Source organism: Pteropus alecto, unplaced genomic scaffold, assembly GCF_000325575.1.
Source record: "Pteropus alecto unplaced genomic scaffold, ASM32557v1 scaffold389, whole genome shotgun sequence".
Taxonomy (NCBI): domain Eukaryota; kingdom Metazoa; phylum Chordata; class Mammalia; order Chiroptera; family Pteropodidae; genus Pteropus; species Pteropus alecto.
In genome coordinates this window covers 687,628-709,938 of record NW_006443569.1, presented here as the reverse complement: position 1 = coordinate 709,938, position 22,311 = coordinate 687,628, and the positions used below count along the sequence as shown (strand labels likewise).

Below are 22,311 nucleotides of genomic sequence, written 5' to 3'. Positions count from 1 at the left end.
TCAGGTGTACAATTTAACAGTAAGGCATATATATATATTGCATTGTGTGTTCCTCTCCCATAGTTAGATTTCTTTCTGTCACCACATATTTGAACCCTTTTACCCCGTCTAACTACCTCCTCCCCACTCCCTCCTCCTCTCTGGTAACCACTAGTCTATTGTCCATGCCCATGAGTATCTGTTTGTTTGTCTGGCTCATTTGTTGCTTTTAGGTTTATATCCCATCATGTGATTTTCAACATTTTTCTGTCTGTGTTATTTTGCTTAGCATGATTATCACAAGGTACAACCATGTTGTCGCAAATGGCAGTATTTCATCTCTTCCTACGGCTGAGTAATATTCCACTGTATATATTTACCACAGCTTCTTTAGCCAATCATCTATCTTAGGACACTTCAGTTGCTGCCATGTCTCGGCCACAGTGAATAATGCTGCTGTAAACATTGGTGTGCAAATATCTTTTCAGATATGGGTTTTCAAGTCTTTGGGGTAAATATCCAGTAGAGGCATTACTAGATTGTATGGAAGATCCATTCTTAGTTTTTTCAGGAACCTCCATACTGTTTTCCATAGTGGCTGTACCAATTTGCGGTCCCACCAGCAGTGTATGAGGTTCCTTTTTCTCTGCATCCTCTCCAACATTTGTTATTACTTGTTCTGTTGATAACAGCTATTCTAACAGGTGTTAGATGGTATCTCATTGCAGTTTTGCTTTGCGTTTCCCTAAATAAGCGATGTTGAGTATCTTTTCATACATTTCTTGGCCATTTGTATGTCTTCTAGGGAGAAGTTCATATCTGCTTAGTTTTTGATTGGATTGTTTGTTTGTTTTTGTTGTTGTTGCTGTTATTGAGTTGTATGAGTTCTCTGTATATTTTGGATATTAGGCCCTTATCAGAGGCGTTGCTTGCAAATATATTTTCCCATCCAGATGTTTGTCTCTACCTTGTTGAGGGTTTCTTTTGCTGTGCAGAAGCTTTTTAGTTTAATGTAATTCTGTTCGTTTATTTTTGCTTTTACTTCCCTCATCTTTGAGGTCAAATTCATAAAATCCTCTTTAAGTCCAAGGTCCTTGAGTTTAGTTCCTATGTTTTCTTCTATGCATTTTATTGTTTCAAGTCTTATATTCAGGTCTTTAATTATTTTGAGTTAATTTTGGTGTGTGGTGGTACACAACAATCTAGTTTCATTCTTTTGCAGGCGGCTTTCCAGTTTTCCCAGAATGTCTTAAAATTACCTTGTATCCCGAGAACAAGAAATACTTAAAAGCATTTGCTACATATGGTGAGCCCTGAAACATTTTTTGTTAATAACAGGTGCTCAAGGCAAACACTGGCATGACACAATATTCTTAACTTTTGTATTTTATTATTTTTGCCAGAAAATGTTCCTTCCATCTAGTACATATTACTAAAGAAGAATAAATAACTTGTCCAATGATTTTCTTTTAGAAACAGATATACAAAGATTAATAGTATTAGGTAGGAACTGACTAGGATGACTATGAAATCAAAACTTCCTACAGAGGTGAAATAAACTACTGATTTCACTGAGTGGGATTCCTCTGGCTCTGAAGTTTACTTCTCCCACTAATACAAAACTATCTCCATGAAATTCTAAGGATATGGATTACACCATCCAATATGGATTACACCATCCAACTGGCTTTATTTTTTATTATGTTGTCCTGTGAGAAAACTACTTACTGCTTTTGGCTTTAGTTTTCTCATCTATAAAATCAGAAATTAATTCTAAAATAATTAGAATTTCTGAAATTATTTCTACTTATAAGGAGCAATTCTTTACTATTAATATTCACAACAAAAACTAAACAATATTCAATAGATTGTTTCTGCAGACTTTGTAGATACTGGCCATACATATTGAGTCTAATCAATCAGTAAATTTAAAGTACTACATTTAGGAAATATTTTGAAGTGTATCAATACCTCTTTGATTAATTATTACCTGACATCTAATATAAGATTTCTCTTTCCATTCCACAAAAAATTATATCGATCACGGTTTAAAGTTCACAGCTTCTAATTAGTCTGACTATTTAGCAATTTTAAATGTGAATATGATTAGACTGCTTTTACACTGTTAAATTTCCCTTGGAGATGCCTGAATGATTAGTGATATACTGGGATGTGCTGAGACAATATATTTTTAATATTTTGTCTACATGGTAAAACTGGCTTTAAAATACTTAATTTTATTTTAATTGAAGATCCCTAAAGGGAAGTATAATTTTCAAAAATAATTATGTCATGTAAATATGAGTCAGATTGAATTCTGGGTAAATAAAGTTTACAATAAAGTGCAGGATAGCCATATGATCTTGTGCAAGTAAGCTGCATCATTTCTTTGAGACTGTAAAACTAGGAAGATGAATTCTGATGATCAATATGTGAAATAATGTATAAAAAGCTCTTAGTGTAATCCTTGGTTCACAAAAATCATCAGTATTATTATTACCTGTACAAGTATTTATTACCTGTACAAGCATTTATTAAACATTAATAAATAAACCTGTTTTATTTATTAATCTTTGCTATTAAGAGTACATAAAAAACGGCTCTTGATTTCTTAAATGTTATTTACAATATCATTAATCTAAAATTGAATTTTACAAATTTCAATTTCTCACTCTTTAAGAGCGCCTACAACATTTATGCACTTTACTTTTTTCTCTAAATGATTTTGCTGTGTCTTTAACCTCATTCTAAGCAAATGTCAAACATAAAAACACACTAGAAATGGGGGTAAAAAATTTTTTCCTAAGATAAATTAAATATATAACTATAAAATTAAAATGTACTCCTTAAAATATTTATCTTACCAACGGTTTTGAGAAACACTGAACTAAACTGGCATTTGCTAATCTGTGCTATGTTTCCAAATTAAACTTCCTATCTGGTACAAAGTCCACCATACTTAAAGGATATACATAAGCTTCAATGTCATAAACATAGTTTTATAACATGAAAATATTGATGTTGTAAAAAAGTACCTAAATCTATATTTTATCTTCTTATAATTTGGCTTTATTTCTTTAAGAATGGTATTTAAATTCCCTTTATTGAACAGAAAACTAAATTCAAGAATTATCTCCCTAAGAAGGCTATTTATAATCCAATTAAATACATTCAAAATGCTTTATTGGTCAATTTGAAAAGTATTTTAAAAGCTAAGAATTGCTTTCTGCTATTAGTGAATGCAAGTAGATGAGAAAGTAGAAGATAAAAATTATCACTTTGCAGATGATGTAATTGTATACCTAAAACACAGGGCTCTATTAAGTTACCTGGTTTTAAAATTATTACTCAAAATCAAAAGTTTTCCCATTTAAAAATAATAATATGTAAGAAAATTATACTGTGGCAACTATCCTATTTATTCTAGGAACAAAATTTGAATATCTAAAGATAAATTTAACAAGATATTAGTAGAAATCATGTAGACAGCTTTAAACTCTTCAAAGTTGTACAAACAGAAAGTATTTTAAAATACTGAAAGACAATCCTTGCTCTTGGATTATAAGAGTCAACATAATGAAGATATCCACTGTACCCCAACTAACCTTAAGTTTGATTCAATGCCAGGTTATAAGTTTTTGGACAGAAGGTGACAAAATTATATGCTAGTGTCAAACATGAAAGAATAACCTGGAAATTCTGAAAAAGATTAGTAGGAAGGATGGAATCCTGTTGTGAAAATTAGGGACTATGAAAACATAATATACAATACAATCAAAACCTAGACTCAGTCCCAAATACATACAGGGATATAGTTAAGATAAAGCACATTTCAACCAATGGAAAAAAGATGTATTATTAAATAAATGATGCTGGGAAGTAGCATTTTTCCTGAAATATAAATTTAGGAAAAAGTAAAAAATAAAACTACAGCCCTACTTCATGTTTTACACCAAAATAAATTTCAAGCACAACAAATAAATGTTAAAAATGAACTCTTAAAAATACTAGAAAAAGTATATATAAATATATTCACGGGGAATATATTAAACAGGACACATAATCCAGATCATAGAGAAAATGACTGATAACTTGACTACAGAAAAATTAAAATTTTCTGTAGAGCCAAAAACATACCAATTAATTAAAAAGCAAACAAGAAAATGGAAAAAAATCTTGTCAATATGACAAAAAGAGCTAATAGCCACATGTACAAAGAACATGTCTAAGAAGAAAAACAAATAGTCTAATAAGGAAAAAAGGCAGTTATGAACAGGTAATTAACAGAAAACATGTATAAATGCACAATATATATCCACAGATATCGGCTTCTACTCAAAATGAAATATAAATCAAAATAAGATATCAATATTATACTTTTTCCCAGTTACGTACATGTGCGTGAACAAGAATGTTTATTCCAGCAAGGAGCTGAATTGTATGAAGAGTATAACATTTATACAAATTGTCAAAGAATATGTATTGGTATGTGCACAAAAATATTTCTGAAAAGATGTACACTGAAAGATAAACTCTTGAGGGAAGAATAGAGCACTAGAGATAAATACAATGAGAGCAACTCATTGTATTTGTTTGATTTTTGCCTGTTCATATATTACTTTTGTATAAAAGAAAGTATTTATTAAGGCTGCTTTGATGTTTTCAATGTTTTCATATGTAAGTATTCTCTATTCTTCCCAAAGACACATACAACTCCAAGTCATAATCATGTTTACTGAAAAGTTTTTTTAAAATATATTTCATGGTAGATTTTAGATATGAAAGTAGAAAAGAACATTATATAAAGGGAAAATGGTATGTGAATATATATACAGTCATCCTATTTGGGAAATCTTTTATCTCTGTTTCAAAAATTCTATTCAATACCAAAATAGCATATTAAATTTTCTTTTCTGTTCAGATTGCTGTTAGAAATTTTAATCAACTAATACACAAAAATGTTTGAGAAGCACTCATACTCAAAATTACATTAAAATACTGAGATTAAGATCTACAATTCAAATTTGGGCATATAAAATAGAAAGAAAGGCAGTGACCACAAGTGTACACCAAGTCTTTTTCTAACTTAAATTCAGTAAAAGATTTTTTCCACCTAAACTCAGACAACTCAATTTCCAGATATTCATTGTTTGGTACCACCCTAAACTTCTTCTCTTGACTAATTCTAAGTTTATTGCATTAGACTAATAATTTTAACATAGGAATAAATGTATGCACTGAAATACAATTATATAAATGATCAGAGTAAGAAGGAGCTTCATTTTTCAAAAGATTTATCACTTAAGGATGAGAACATCTGGCCAGACCCAATCCTGTGCTGAATTTTATCTGGTTAAAGGGGAGTTCAATAAAAGCTCCTTATGGAGAAGATGCAAAAAAATAAATAAACAAAATAAGTTTACCTCAGACCAAACCAGCCAATTCTAAGAGTACTATAATAGGTTGAACCATATGAAATGTATTTAATAGTTTACCTATAATTTTTTACATATTTCATATATATGGTTCAACCTAATATTAAACCTGGATGAGGCTGATTACTTTAATCGATTCTTTTATAACATTTCATTTTTTTTTCAACTCACAATGTATTTTCAACTCACAAAATATTTTTGAAATATTTTTCCCAAACCAGATGTGAGTCTCTTCCTCAAAGGATGCTTAGCCTCAAGTCCTTCCATAATACTAGCACAAGTACTTAATAAATGTTATCATCTCAAAAAAAGAAATACACTTCTTTAAATGAGGTTTTATATGCCCAATATGATATAACGCAGATGATTAGTCATGAGGTTATGTTATTACCAATTAAAAGTTTATGCATAACCAAGTTTATTTTTACTATTTCCCAGCAATTATATTTAACAGATGAAACAGAAAATGAGATAAAAAGGACAAAAAGAGACAATAATTTTTTTCTCTTAATTTGACAATTAATAATCAGAAAATTGTTCATTTTCCAAAAATTAAGTAGATTCACAGACTGGCTTTAAAGGTAATTACCATTTAGGTGGATATCTTTTGTGGCTAAATCTTGTGACCAAATATTCAAAATTTATTTTGGACCTCTCATAAACTGTTTTCCCATTAAAAGGAAACATTTGACTTTCTTACCACCAATATATGAGAGCTCAACCTTTCAACCTAATTGCATCTGACTGACAAGAGAAAATTAATGTGTCTCAAGCAGCAGATAAGAAGAACATAATTGTTTTAAAATTTTCAAATTCAGACACCATGTTCACAGGAGCTTTTTATTAATAGAACATGTGGGGATACCATATCTTTAAGATAAATGAAGTACAAAAAGAACAGCCATAATGCCCATTTCCTCTTAAGCAATAGTTTCATCAAGTTATTTTCTCTTTCTGTAGTGGAGGGTAAGAATCAGTGTTTCTGTTGAAAGGTGTTTTTTGATCAGGTTGTAAAGATTTTACAAATGTGAGTTGAAATTTAAGTATGTGAAACCAAATACAAAGACTATAATTTGAAATGATTTAAAAAGATAATTTAAACCAACCTGTTAGCAAAATCAAACAGCCAAAGAGATTCAAGGAAGGTAGGATACTTACAAGTGTTGTTAAATGTTAAGAAAAATCTAAATAGATGGTACAGTGTTTTCTTCCTTTAAATCTTTTCAGTTGATAACACTTTCTGTCCTAAGGCTTAGAATATTAATTATTCAATATCTTAAAAACTGGTTCCCCCCTATTTGTAAGATGTGTATCATAATTTCAAGGCAAAGTATGAAGGATAAATATTAGGGGCAGAGAAATTTTCAATCACTCGAAAAACATCTTTCAGAGATAATTCAATTACATGTATGTTCCTACTACTGCAAACTTGAAAAAAATGTTTTTACTAAAAAAATTATATTCAATTTTTTACTAAGAAAATCTAATAAAGACTTCTAAGCCCTAAAAGGGAAAGGCCCAGGCCTTGCCGTGTCACTCTATAGCATACGCTCAATAAATAAATGAGGTAAATGAGTGAACTAATGAGAATTAGGCATATATACACTGACTCTCACAGTAAACTAAAGTCTTCGGTTTTTCAAAATAGTCTTAAAACACGTTAAAATAGTTGATAACTGTTAAAATAAGACTATTGATATTTTAGTTTAAAAAAAAAAAATAAGAAAACTTGGACGTGGTTTCATAGTGTAGCAGTTGGCACGTCTGCTTTACACACAGAAGGTGCTGGGTTTGTGCCCCAGTGGAGCCACGGTCCATGGTCTATGGCCATGCTAGCCTGAACGAGCCCGATGTCTGACCTCGGAAGCTAAGCAGGGTCAGGCCTAGTTAGTACTTGGATGGGAGACCACCTAGGAAGACCAGGTGCTGTAGGCATAAATAATAATACTAAAGTAAAAGAAATAAATAAATAAAATTTTAAAAATGAAAATAAATTAAAAAACTTAAAATTTTATAATGTGAACAACAAAGTAAATTACTTTCTTCTTATCCTAAAGTCAGGTAAGAAACACAGAATATGTTTTAAAACATCACTATTAAAAAAAATAAACATATTTGGGGTAGATATTATTTTTGTCTCTGTGCTATTCCGAATGTGCTATTTTCTTAAGATACATCAAATATTAACCCATATAATAGAACATTCTTCAATGTCCTATTAAAATGAGAAGAAAGCTTTAAAAAGCACTCAGGTTTGAAATAAGAGTGCCAAATGCCACAGCTTTGCGCACATTGCTAAACTTGTAGAAGAGAACATAAAATTATCACCAAATTGTTATCATTAAAGAAAAACACAGAACTAATTCAGATTTTTTTCTCTACTGATGTATATAATAAACTTGTATTCCTTTTTTTATTTCAGAGGAATTTAGCTTTTGTGGAAAGTGCGGAAATGAGTGATAAATCCACTAAAAACTCTATTTGTCACACAGTTAAAACACAGATTGTCTTTACAGACTCAATATGTTCCAGGGCAGAGCTTCTCAAACTTTACTGTGCATCCAAATAATGTGACATCTGTTAAAATACGACTTCTGATTCCATGGGGATGGGGCAGGCCCAGAGACAGCATCTCTAACAGGCTCTCGAGGGCCCTGCTCGTCTGTGAACCACACTTACAGCAGCAAGGTCCAGAGACCTCCCCTAGGACGAGTGCTCAAGTTTTAAGTGCATTCAAATTCTTTTTCTACTTTCTGAATGTAGACATTATGATACGGTAATTTTTGTGGTGCAATAGAGCTATCAGTCTCAAATTCATTTTAAGTGATCCAGGAAACAAGATGAAAATTCTGTGTATGTTTCAGCTCCACTGACCAAGGATGGTGCTGTTGAATACCAAAGATCACCCATCTTATAGCAAATCTCCACACACAGATGTCCTGACCAGATATGCTGGTGTTCATCTTGTTATTGTTATGTGAGTAAATATTTTTGCTGCCAAAAAAAAAAAAAAAAAATCTACAGAGGACAAACTTGCCAAAGAAATTAGGACTTCAGTAATTCGGAAACTGCAAGCCACTACGCATATTGCATCACTCGGAGATGAATGAGAACATTTAAAGAAGTATTTCACCATTAGCCTGTTTTGTGAGAGAGAGCCACGGGGAGGGGAGGAAACAGGAATTTTTAAATTCCTTTATTACCAAATACAATTATGTGTTTCATCCTAAACTAATGTTTTTTTTTATTCTTTTGTTCCTCAAAGGTAAAATGAGAAGCAGAACAAATAGACTGTCTATGTTAGCCTTTCTATGTATATTGAAGAGAGGCATCTCTGTTTGGAAATGGGCATTAAAACCTGCCTGTCTGATACAGCTCTGATTCACGACAGTCTCTAAGATGGTAGCTGAAACAAAAACAAACCTCAGCCCCCAAACCACATCAATACCTCCCTCCTCTTTGAAAGCACCATTCTTTCATGTTCAACTCCCACAGTGGCCTTTTCATCACCTTGCTTATTCCAAATTTTATTTTCCCTTCATAGTACTAGCAATATTACACACACACACACACACACACACACACACACACACATTGACTTATATGTATACATAGTGGAAACATAGGCTATCAAAAGGCTACCTCAGTTCACATTCAAATAACTCTCTGAGAGGGAGTCCTTAATTTATAGTAAGAGAACATTTTCTAGAGTATGGTAAGAATAGAATACAAAAGTAAAGCATAAATATGTCCTGTCGCAATTTTTTTCCAGAAAAATAAATTAGAAGTGTGAAGCTAAATTTCCAATCAACCTCAAATACGTATCATCTAGATGCCAAAATAAAATTATTCTTCCTACATGATAATGCTTCAGATGATCTTAATGTAGGAACTCCCAATCTCAATAAGAATCACAGATCACAATGGTCCCTCCTTAGTAAAAGCCCACTGGATGTCTGCTGACCATTTGATTGATGCTAAGATCATTGCCCTGAATTCTAGGGGGTAAAAAGCAAAGATGAGGGCTTAGCAAAATCCCTTGCAATTAATCCCCCTAACCTTCACTCAAACCAGTACACCCAGATATGGTAACTATAATAGTTTTTCCTTCTACTGGCATAAATGGGTGCTTCTTTACCTATCCTGCCAGAGATAATGAGGTGGTCCTTCACAAGTCCTTAGTTGTTTGAGACAAATACGGCCACTTATATCAAGAATCTTCAAGGTAACCCTACAGGAAAAGAAATCACTGAAAGTAAGAGTAGGGGGCAGAGAGAAGATCAATAATTATGCGCTCTGGATAAGCAATAACAAAGATAGGTACTTGACCATATTTTTATTTTCCCTCAATATTTTAGAATTTTGACACTTTGCACATTACGGCCAAAATTTCTACCACTTGTTAAGTTAAACCAAGCCCAACTTTGGGGATATATATTAAATGTAGGCCAAAATGTTATTTTAAAACGTTCTTTGTAAGTGCATGTACAAATATGCAAATATGCAGTTTTACAGTCACATTATATTAGCACCATATATAGGAATGTAAACGAACAAAGAAGCCAACAAAAAATTCTTTGACTACAAATGTAATTTAATCCTTTTACAGTTAATAGGAGGTAACTATGATCTACTTAAGCCTAAATATTAACATATCTTTAAGTAAGTTTTAAGACAAATGTGAATATCTCTAACTATAAAAAATGACTGAATTTTCTAAAAAAAAAAAATTTATAATAGCTTTTATCTCTACAAATTGCACTTTTATACAGATACCACATCTGAATTCTGAGAAGAGTGAACTTTGGATAGTGATTCTTCACCAGAAGAATGACCATAGCAGCTGACATTTATCAAGAGTGTCCAGGTACTATGCAAGCATGCAAACATACACAATTTCTTTCATTTCACCTTCACTAAGACATGACAAGTAAGCCCTATTAAGATCCCATTAATAGGTGGAAACCTTCTCAGAAAGAACTCAACCCATACTTGATGCCAGACTCCAAATTTATTATTTTATATATTAATTATATATTTTTAATTAATTCCTTAAAGACAACTCAATTTGCTAAACCAACAGATTACAAATATTCTAATAAATATCACTTTCCTAAATACGTACTTTTAGTTATTCTTGCAAACTAAATAAACAAAAACCATACCTTGCAGCTCTTTGAAACGTTTTTAATAAACTTTGTCAAAAGTATTATGCCAAGGTAATTATGCCATGTATATGTTAGTTTTACTCATTGACTTAAACAAACTATTTAAATGGTAATGAATGACGTGAGTGACAAAAGGTATTCACAGAGCATTTATGGTACCCACTATCCTGAACATTATTAGTACTGGGACACAATTTATGAACAAGGCAGATAGAGCAGTACCCTCATGGAGCTTCAAAGTTTTTCTTTGAGGATTGTTTCCATTTGGATATACCTGAGGATCTGGAAATTCATTTTCAACATCATAACAAAGTTGTGCTTTGAAACCCTCATCCAGAGGCTGGGAAGACCCCAGTTTTCCACCATGACCCTCAGACCAACTTCCCTAGGACAGAAAAAGAACCCAATCAGGCTGATAAAAAGATGAAGGACCTTAATGGAAAAACCAAAGCGCCCTTTTAAGCAGGGTTACCATTTCCCAAACCTCTCCCTGAAACACAAATAAATGCTAAGATTTTGGTTTCAAAGGACTTCCTGGCTGTGACTCAGGATGCTAGAATAAAAAGAAAGCCAAGACCACAACCAAGCAATTCACTAATGACAGAAGTTGCTGTCAATAAACTTAAAAACAAGATTTGCCAGAGATAAGCTACAATACAGCTAATTCGCTCAGGATAATCAGATGGCTGGTTCTGTGTGCATGTTTTACACCACACTGTATTCACCAAGAAAAATAATATTCTGCCAAGGAACATCTTAATGACACAGGAAATTGCCTATGCCTGATAAGATCACTACTTTCAGAGGCAAAATCTCGTGAGACTAAACTGGCCCTGGAGCCACACCATGATAGATATTCTAGCGCTGATTTAAAAAAAATAAAAGAAGCCATTTTCCAAGGATGGAAAGTACACTCAACTGTGGGCACCTGAGTTCTAGTCATGGTTCTCCCTGAAGCAATGTGACCTTGAAATCTTGAGTAAGTCAGTGTATAGAGGCCAGTTCTTGTATAGGTGAAAAGTAACTGATTAGACAAGTTCAGTGGTTCTCAAATTCTCCTCTCATGGAACACCAGTGTTCTACAATTGTCTGTAACTAAAATCAAATAATAGACATCTGTTCTCAAAGCCCTTTCCCGTAACTTTTTTTTTCTTATACCTCTGGAGCTTGAAACTACTTGTTTGCTATGAGCAAGCCGAAATTGATTTGTTACTGATAAGAGTAGATTTGTTTTTGTGTATTAAGTCTCACATGTTCAGGGTTGGAATTAGACTTCATACTTAAAATAATTATATTTATTGCTAATAAAATTATTCCTGGTTGAAATGATAGAACCAAATGCACCAGGTTTTCATGTTCTACCACACATACACGCACACACACACATCTTCCTAGTGCTTTGCTACATGACTGGATCTGAGACTAGCTAGACTAGTAACTTATAAAAAATAACCCTGGATTGAAGGAGCAACCATGGAGGTGATGACTATGTCCTGCTAACTCACACTGCTTCCCAGGGGCATGGAGCTAGTTCCTTCATGATCTCTAGGTTCCAGGGCCACTGGAATTTCATTTCATTCCCTCCATTCTCTAAATGCGCTATGACTACATCTATGAATAGAAAATTAGAGGATCAACAGCCTACCAATTTACACAACTCTAATTTTCTCAATGATTCCAGTACTAACATGCTGATGTTAAACTGTTGTAGGGAGCGTTTAAGCAAGCTCTTAAGATGCAATCAAGACTGCTGACATGTGCCTTGGAGGCTAGGTTTATAATACTGAGTTAGCATGAGTGTGTGGCCCAGATGACAATAAGAAATTTCCTAACAATGAATGGGGACTAAAAAAACTGCCAGGGAATGGGTATGTAATCATGTCATCCGCACTGACTCAGGTGAAAATAAATCACTAGTGAAAAGTCAGATCTCCAAATCTAGCCATGTCATATGGAATTCTCAAGCCCAGGAGAAGCAAACAATAAATAGCCGAATCAGAGTTCTCCAGAGAAACAGAAGCAATTAATAATTTAAATATTCTGATATAAAGTCAATATATCTTAAATTATATGATAAAGGAGTAAAAAAGGGAAAAAACAAAGATATTTGCTATATATAATATGTATATTATATAGTATATGTGCATATATGTATATGTATATATATACATATTACGTGTATATACACGCATACAAACATATATTCATAACAAAATAAGAAGAAAATACTCATGATAATTACAGTCCTTGTTTCTGTAATGCTCATGTCATCATAGCTAGTATTTATAACTACATTCTTTCAGCACCCATTCTATCATTCTTTGCCCTCAGCAAGCACCTCAGCTCATCATGGTTCTTCACTTGGTAGGGTGACCCAAACTTTCATTACTGAATGGTATGGGCCATTAGTAGTCCTGCTTGGACTGGGCTGCTGGAGTTTTCCACGGACCTTAATACAGTGCATGTAATACTAAGAAATTCCCTAAGAGATCTCCTGTAGTCCAGAGATACTCTTCCTTGCCTCCGTTGTAGAGCAGTAGTAAAACTTCCCCCTGATAGTCAGGATCAATCACTCCAGCTAACAGCATAACTCCCTTCATTGCCTGTTGAATCAGAGGCATGAGGAACCCAAAGTGAACCCAAAGTGGTCAGGTGGCTATCTTAACTTCCAGTTCAATGAGATCACTGTTGTACTTCCTGGTGGAAGTCCTTCTGGAACTAAGACCTAAAGGCTGTAGAGCATAAAGTCATGGGAAAAGAAATTAAAAATTTTGCTGGTAGGTCACTAATATTGTGAACATGCAGAATTCTGTTAACTCCATGAACAATGGCTCATTGCTGAATTTCATTTGCCATGAAGAGAGTTACTTGATTTCTGAAATGTTGCAACAGTAGATAGGGAATTCTGTAACTCCGCAGATGATAGTTTTGGCAGAAGCACTGCATACAGGGAAGACAAATCTGTATATAGAATAAGTGTATAGTCCAGTACATGTTGTCGTCCCTCACCCCCCCGCCCCACCCATGAGGGAAGTAGTCCAATGTAATAAACCTGCCACCAGGTGGCTGGCTGATTGTCCCGGGGGAATGGTGCCATATTAGGGGCTCAATGTTAGTCTCTGTTGCTGACAGACTGGCACTCAGTAGTGGCCATGGCTAAGTCAGTCTTGGTGAGCACAAATCCATCTTGCTGAGTCCATGCATAACCTCTATCACTGCCGTCATAGCCGCTTTGTTCATGAGCTCATTGTTGATGACAGGAGAGGCAAGGCAAGAGGCTGACTGAATATCCATAAGATGAGTCATTCTATCCACTTGATTATTAAAATCTTCCTCTGCAATTTAGGAGAGTGAAGGCAGTGTAACAGGAGTGGGATCATGAGCATTTGGGCTACCTCATGTAACCTCTTTGTGCCCTCTGGCCCAGGTCAAAGGTAAAAATAATAATAATAATAATAATAATAATCAGCAAATTGGAAGATATCCACAATGATTCATAAGGAGATAGACAGAAAATATATAAAACAAGAAATGTGAATGACACATTGAACAACTCTAACAAAAATTCAATAAGCACATTGAGAAACAGAAGTGAGAAAATAGGGGAAATGAATATTTAAATGACACTGGCATAACATTATCCAGAAATGAAGATAGACAGTCTTCAGATTGAAAAAGTATTTCAAGTATCAAGCAGAATAAATAAGAGCAAATCCATTCCTAAGTATATCTTACGGAAACTCCAAAAATGACAAATTTTTAGGGGAAAAAAGTTCCAACTGTTTCCAGTAAAATAATAATAGTAAAAATAACAACATTATTATTATTGTTGTTGTTAGCTGCCAGTTTCTGTGCTGTTACTCTGTGTCAGGCCCAGACAAGTCAGATAACTCATATTTTCATTTTACAGATGAGGAAACGGGCTCAGAAAATTCAAGTAAATTATGCAAGGTCCCTCATCTGAAATTCAAATGCAGATCTGACTCTAGTCCTAGAAACTTATTCATACTACTAATAATAGTTACCTCCCATAAATAGCTATTAGTTTCTTCATCTGGAACAGGAGGATAAGCTCTATGTGGACAAAGATTTTAAGATAACTTTCGCAGGTCACAGAGTCAATAAGTAACAGTTTCAAATCTAGATCTATCATAATCCAATAGCAATGTTCTTTCTGCTATCATACATCATTTTTACAGTTTCTTCATCTGTAAAAACATGGCCAAGACTGACCTTTCTCTCAGTTTCCCCAAGACCCTGCCACCTTGCCAGCCTGTTACACCCAATGAATAAAACCCCAACTCTACCATTCCACTCTTTCTTCTTCAGCCTCTAGCTTACATTTTCTGTTCCTAATCCAAGGCAGGTGACATGGACCAAGGAAAATCCCAATGTTTCTACAAATAAAGATGATGCAGACACTTAACTGCATCAACAAAACTAATCAGCAATCTTATTATATCTTCTGGGCAGCTGTTCCTCTCGAACAATTTTAAATTGTGACTGACTCATTAAGCTTTCCCATTTCAGTGAATTCACCAACAACTTCCAAGATGCCTAATTCTGTGGACATTTTTAAGACACTATCTTTCTTGCAATTTTTACAGCATTTTATTTGGTTAACCAATATACTTACCCAGTCACACAAGGCAAAATGCGAATGTCATCCCAGATGATGCCTTTTATATCCTTCAACAATCAATAAATTCTATCTATTCTGTCTCCTTGATACTTATATCACACCCATTTCCTTTATCTTCTTTATATGGCCTCATCTAGCTCCTCATACTCCCTAACCTGAACTATTACAGTAGTTTTCTAACTGGTCTTTTCTCCTATAGTCTCATTTCTCTATTCTAATTCATTTTCCACCAGAATATGATCTACCAGAATTATCTTTTAAAAGCCACCAGAATCTTTTAAAATTCCAAACTGATCAGAATCAACCCTCCTGTAAAGTTCCCCATACCAAAAGAAAATCGTAATTCTATAGGAATACATACAAAACCCTTATCATTCCCCTAATCTCTTGCCATTGCCTTTCCCTTACCCGCCACATGTAATATGCTTTTTCATATCTTTACATGCATCCTCTACCTACAAGTCCTGCTCCTAGCTTGCCAGTGTGGAATAACTCACTCAAGCATTTCTCTTTACTCCTTGCTCCCATCTCCAGTCACATGCACCTCCATTTCAGCAATATCCTTCTCTATTAAGTTGCATATACACTGTTCTCTTCATCAGTCTCTTCCTTGGGAACAAAATTTTTGTATTTTTCTCTTTTTACCTCCAATGCACAATAAAAATGCTGGATTCACATCACAGGTAGTCAATAATTAGTTCTTAAATGAACAAACACGTGACTGGATGACTAACAAGCCTACACTATACAATTTATAAGGTCCCACGAATTGGGAAATTCCCATAAGGTAAATGTTAGCCAATGAATGGGGCAGGAAGTAAGACAATAGCATGGCTCTACTTTCTCGGGGTTATTTCACCCCTGTACTGAGCTGATACAAACTTTTCTAGGGTGCCTCTACCAAAAAGGAGGAGAATGTTTTTTCTACATTATCCTTTCCCTTCCTTCCTTAGAAGGAACAAAAACTAATACGTATTAGCAATATTGATGTTCTAATTCTTTCCATTTCGCCTCTTCGGCTCTGGGAGGCTCTGCAAACTATAGGGAGGGAAGAGTACAAGGTTTGCTATTTATCGTAATAGTATCTAAGACCAAAACCCTCTTCCTAGCTGACAGTTTCACTTGTACCATTTCAAGGCCTAAGTTTCATCAGTAGAAGAAATTGAGAGGGAAGGGTCTCTTCACTACTAACACAATGTGAGCCTCAGAATGTGTAGGGGGAGCCTATGGAATTACATACAAATGTGAAATAACTAGCACACTGTATTTGTACACTGTTCAAAGAGGATATTCTGTCGAGGATATCCCTAACTACGCTTATTTCATATACCACAAATTTAGATATCTACTATACTTTCTCTTTGTTGTACTTTCTGAAATTGAATGAATTTGTTACATTCTTCAAATATTACTCAGAACACAACAACCACTTATTTAAAAAAAAAAAAATTCAAAAGGGGGCAACGTAGATGCCAAATAAGGACTCTGTTTCTAAATATAAGTTGAATACAACCACTGTAAGCAAGATCGAAATTATTGAAGGAAATCTACGTCTGAATATTTAGAAGAAAAAAGTTCACTCTCAATTTTCACAGATTTTTAAGTCTTTATAGTCAACAAAAGAACAATAAATAATAATTGATATTTTAAATTCTACTGTACATATTATATTAACAAGACACAATGTAGAGAATAGGGACTACAGCATGTGAATACTGAAAGTTTTAAGTCACAGATATAAAGAGTATTTGAAAAAGATACTGAGAGAACCTGTAAATTTCCTTTTAGACTCCATAATCAACTTTCTAAGGAAAAATAAAAAATCATTCACTTTCTTAATATCAGGGATAACTTCAAATATAGGCAGTGTTACGTTAACCAGACAAAAATCAGAGATGTTAAGAAATGAAAGGCACTTTGAGAAACTGAAGAATGAAACTGAAGTTAACATTACTATAAAAATAGTTAACCAAAAGTTCAGTTAATATAAAAAGAAAGCTTTAAAGTCTTCACAAGAAATAGCTCACTCAACCATAGTATTTGTAATAATAGTTTAAAGCAACTGAGCAGCGAAAAAAAAAAATTTAAATCTAGTAAAACAGAGGCACCAAAAAACTAATGATCATAATTGCAACTCAATGAGGCCAGTGAGAGTAACTTATTTTTCCCCTTACTTTCATAAAATAGTTGTTAGGACCTGCTATTTTTAACTCAACACCCCTCCTCTAGCCAAACACCATCCTCAAATACAAACTCAGGAAACAGACATGTCTTCAGTTGGCAATGCTCAACTCCCAATTACTGCCTGAAGAGTCTTGGGCTAGTTGAGAATGTACTATTTGGTTGTACAACAGAATAGAGGATCCCATTTCCTCAGTATAATTGTAAGAAAATCTTGTTACTTCCAGATTGCTTTAACTCCTTTATCTTTGTTACCTTATTTTCTAAACTAAGTATAAATAAATGAATGAGTGAATGAATGAATGAATGAATAAACAAATAAGCAAGCAAGCAAGCATGATTAAAGACTCACTCATTTGTCCAGTTGCCTCTTTTGGAAGACCTAAAACTCTAAAAACCAATACATATCCAACTGACAATAATTATTACTATTAAGTATCTATTAGTCAAAATGAAAGCACTAAAAATTACAAATACGCGTTGGTAAGGGAATTCCGAAACTCATGAACCTGAGTTCAAGAGTGTGATTTTAGTCTAAGGAGTAAAATATATGATACTGTCACACAAATTTCAAAGGTTTTATAAGTTTAATTAAATGGAGTGATGAGCTCTTACACACATTCGAAATATAATAAAATTAACAACCAAAGAAGAATAGGAGATGGAGAAAGAATTTAAGTAATTTGTTCAACATGGAGCCACTCTGCCTAAAAATTGACACTTCTAACACAGTCTATCAATCTATCAGATAAATTCCACTAAAACTTTATCAAAGAGAATAAAAGGAAGAGAAGGCATGGAGGAGAGGGAAGAAATGGAAGGAGTGAGCAGGCAAGCTCAGCCATATGCTACAAAGACCTAAAAATTATAATACAGAGAGGATTACTGCAGAATAAAGGGCTATTATTTTTAAATTAATAAACACAAAAAAAATTAACAAATAAAATTATGGTAAAGGTGTCAGAAATCACAAAATACAAATCCAGGAGTCTTGGAACAAAAGATGGTAAGACAGGATTAGAAAAGAATTAGGTAAGGTGGCAAGAAGAAACCTTATGTTCATGTGGAAAATGAGCACAAGATAATCATAAGCAATATCATCATGACTAATATTTACTGACTACATCTATCAATGCTAGTTGTTGGGAAATAATTATGCATGGGTCTCTAGTGTTTGTGCACATCTTTCAGGCAGAGACACTGAATGTCCTGTTGGCCCAAACTATATTTTCAAGGACATTTATATGGTGAACGGTTTAGAAAATTAAGTGTCTCCCTCCAGAATCAGTTTGCTTAAAAGATTCGGGTTCCCTAAACTCAGGGTTCCTCTTCTGTAACACAACCTGTTGCACATTCAGATCTCACTTTGCCATCTTCGTACCGTCCTATAAAAAATGGGGTTTAGGAAATGACAACAAGAAAATGTGATCCTTTGGTCACTACTGCTATAAGTAAAAAAGCCCTTTGTCTCTAACCCCAGAGTCTTGTGTCTTCTGCCAGTATCCATGAAACTGGCAGGCTAACTTGTTAGCTTGTAAGTGGGGTAAAATCTTAGACCCTTCACAGTTCTCGACAGATATAAGCATTTTATAAACACTATCTCCTAAGTATCCCTTTATCCTATAAGGAGAGTACTGCTATTGTTTTCATTTCATAGACACAGTCATCGAAGAAATATTTATCAAGTACCACTTATGTGCCAGACCCTCTTCTAGGAGCTCAAAACTGAGCTGTGAAAAATACACAGAAAGTCCTGGCCTTCATAGAGTAGATGAAGTAAGATGATGAAATTAAGGCACAGAGAAATTAGGTACCTTGCCTAGAATCAAGTAAGTAATGCTTCTAAGTAATGGAACCAGTTTGCATCTGGGCAATATGAGTCTCCACAGCCCACACTCAATCGCTACACCATAGTGCCTTCTACACTGTGGAGATTAAAAGCCCTAGCCATGAGGTTTCCAAAGATTAGTGTGCTTAGAATCATCTGGCACTATATCCCACTACAAGAAACCAGGACTCCAGGAAGAAATATCTGATTGTAGGTTTGCAGCAGCAAGACAGACCTAGAACATCTTGTTCTATAAAGAGAGAAGAACGCAAAAGTTATTCAAGAATACTGGGATTGGATCTGAAGGAATAACATAAATAGGCTCCCAAGAGGCCAAATTTGAGCATCACTGATGATAACTGCAATAGACTGAAACACACAAAATGTGCTCATCTTGATACCTTAACAACGATTCCACCTTTATAGGATGCTAGGTGTTATGGGGTAAATTGTGTTCCCCCTTCCCCCCAAAATTTACATTTTGAAGTTTTAACTCTCAATATCTCAGAATATGACTATACTTGGTAATGAGGCCTTAAAAGAGATAACAGGTAAAATGAGATCATGTAGATAGGCCAATATGACTGCTATCCTTATAAGAAGGCATCACAATACAGGAAACACAGACCAAAGGACAACTATGTGAAGCCAAAGGGAGAAGACAGCCAAGGAGAGGATTCTCAGAATGAAATCAACACCGCCAACACCTTAATTTAGATTTCTACTCCCCAGAACTGTGAAAAAATAAATTTCTGTTGCTTAACCCACCAATCTGTTATTTGGTATGGCAGCTCTAGCAAACTAATGCACTAGGAAACTACCTTCTCAATTTGAAAGCTGGTAAGTAAATAATCAAGCAATTATTCCATCTTCCCTATATGATCTGATTTATTAGGGTAATCAAATAGTTGACAAGGGAAAGTTCCTTTCTTGTTTTGACACAGGAATTATAGCTAATCAGTAAAGAACGAATGACAGAACTAGAACATCACCATTTGCAACACAATAAATTGACAGATTTAGACAATGAATATCAATGGCTCAAAGAAAATCAAAGAAAATCTCACAAAAATAGAGAAGACCAGACATTATACATCCCCTGATGGAAATATAAAACACTACCTTTGAAGTTTCTTGGGAGGTGGGAGGGGAAAAACCCAAATCTGATCAAACCTCTAGATTTATCTAACAATATGTATGAAATATAAGAACATGTTAGATGACACCACAGGGCTGCAATCGGTAAAATTCAGGTGTAAGAAACCCATTTAGACAATAGATTCCACTTCTTAAAAAAAAAAAAAAAAAGTCCCCAGAAAACAAAGCAACAAACAAAAAGAAATAAAGAGAAAACCAATCTCAATGTACAGACCTTATTTAGACACTAAATTCAAAAAAACTGACAGATAAGTGAAGAAATGCAAACATTGACTGAATATTTGACAACATTAAAGAACTGTTATTCTTTTCAATTTTTTAATTTTTAGTTTTTTATTTTTTAGGCACAATAAATGATGTTGGACTTTTTTTTTATAAACCACTATCTTTTTTTTTTCTAATTATTTGGTCTTTATTTTGTTAAGCGTTCAGATAATTATAAACATCCAGATGATTTAGTAATTTTTTGTTTTATATTTTTAGAGATGCGTACTGAAATGTTTATAAATGAGATAAATGATATATCTAGGATTAGCTTCAAAATAATCTAGGGTGGAGAGAGAAATAGGAGTGGGTATAGATAAAATAAGATTAACTATCTAGTGATAACTAGTGAAAGCTAGATAGATGAGCATGTGGAGTTCATAATGCTATTCCCTCTACTTTGTATTTCCATGATTTCCATCATGAAAAGTTAAAAAGATCTGGATGCTTGTTAAAAATACATATTCTCGGCCTTCCCCCTACCTCAAGATTCTTATTTGAAAGGGTGGGCCTAGTTATCTGGATTTTAACCATCTCATCTGGACACTTTAATTTTAACACAGGTATTGGAGAAATTAGCTTAGAGGTCACAGATTTGAGGATAAGTGGGCTTTACGTATTAAGAAATGCCTACACCAAAAACACATACTGGTTCCTTGGCCCCCAGCAGCAAGCAGGTTAGCCTACAACAGCTGACGTTGGTCCAGTATGCCCTCTCCAGGCAAAGGACCAAGAATTGGATCTACCAACAACCCTCTCAAATTAGCCTTAAAGGATTAACCCAGTTTTCTCTCACAACAAACCATACATATCTAGTCTCTTTTCAGAGTTCTCCTATCCCTTCGAGCTGTTTTCTCATCAAACTCCAAGTATAAAATGCAGCCCCTGTGACACACTCACCTAGCTTTCCATTTATCACTGATGGCAACATAAAATGGGTAAAAAAAAAAAAAAAAAAAACCCCTGAACTATCCCTGACAGAAGCAAACCCATATCACTGATGGCAACATAAAATGGGTAAAAAAAAAAAAAAAAAAAACCCTGAACTATCCCTGACAGACAAGCAAATGCCAGAAAATGACTGACAGGTTACAATAAGATATATGGAATTAACGAAATTGAGGAAAATCAAATCAGGCTTTAGCTCAGAAAACAGTCTGTCTAATTTATCTCTTTATCTACAGCAGGCACTCAATAAATACAGAGTTAATGAAGATAAAATAAAACTAACAAACAAAACAGTGCTCCCAGGAAAGGTAGGGAGGAGGGGAGATGAAGAGCAGAAAAAGAGAAAAAGAGATCATTCTAAAGACTCAGAAACACATCATCTGAAACACTCTATCACAGGACCAGCAGACAGTACTAGAAAATTCTTTAATATCCTCATTAGAATGCAAAAAGACTTTTATTTTAAAAAGGTGCAAAAAGCCATAACAAAAGAAGCTAAGGTAAAAAGATAATAATATAAAGTAAAAAGGAAGGTGAATGAAATAAGGAAGGAATTTAAGAAGAGAATTTAAATCCCCACTGAAAGCAGTTAAGTGCAAAATTGACACAAAAAAGGGCAAAAAAAATTTTAATGGCAGACAAATTTGAGATGCTTTCTCAGATTGTAGAATTAAAAACAAATATCTTCCAAACACTGTAAAATACACA

The 22,311-nt window shown here is 34.0% G+C and overlaps 1 protein-coding gene and 1 pseudogene across 5 annotated transcripts in view; one reads left to right on the top strand and one right to left on the bottom strand.

Annotated features, from left to right (window-relative positions):
• GMDS (GDP-mannose 4,6-dehydratase) overlaps window positions 1–22,311 on the bottom strand; it is a 607,022-nt gene that overhangs the window by 490,620 nt on the left and 94,091 nt on the right. The window lies entirely within an intron of this gene.
• Window positions 7,234–7,349, top strand: LOC112473110 (annotated as a pseudogene).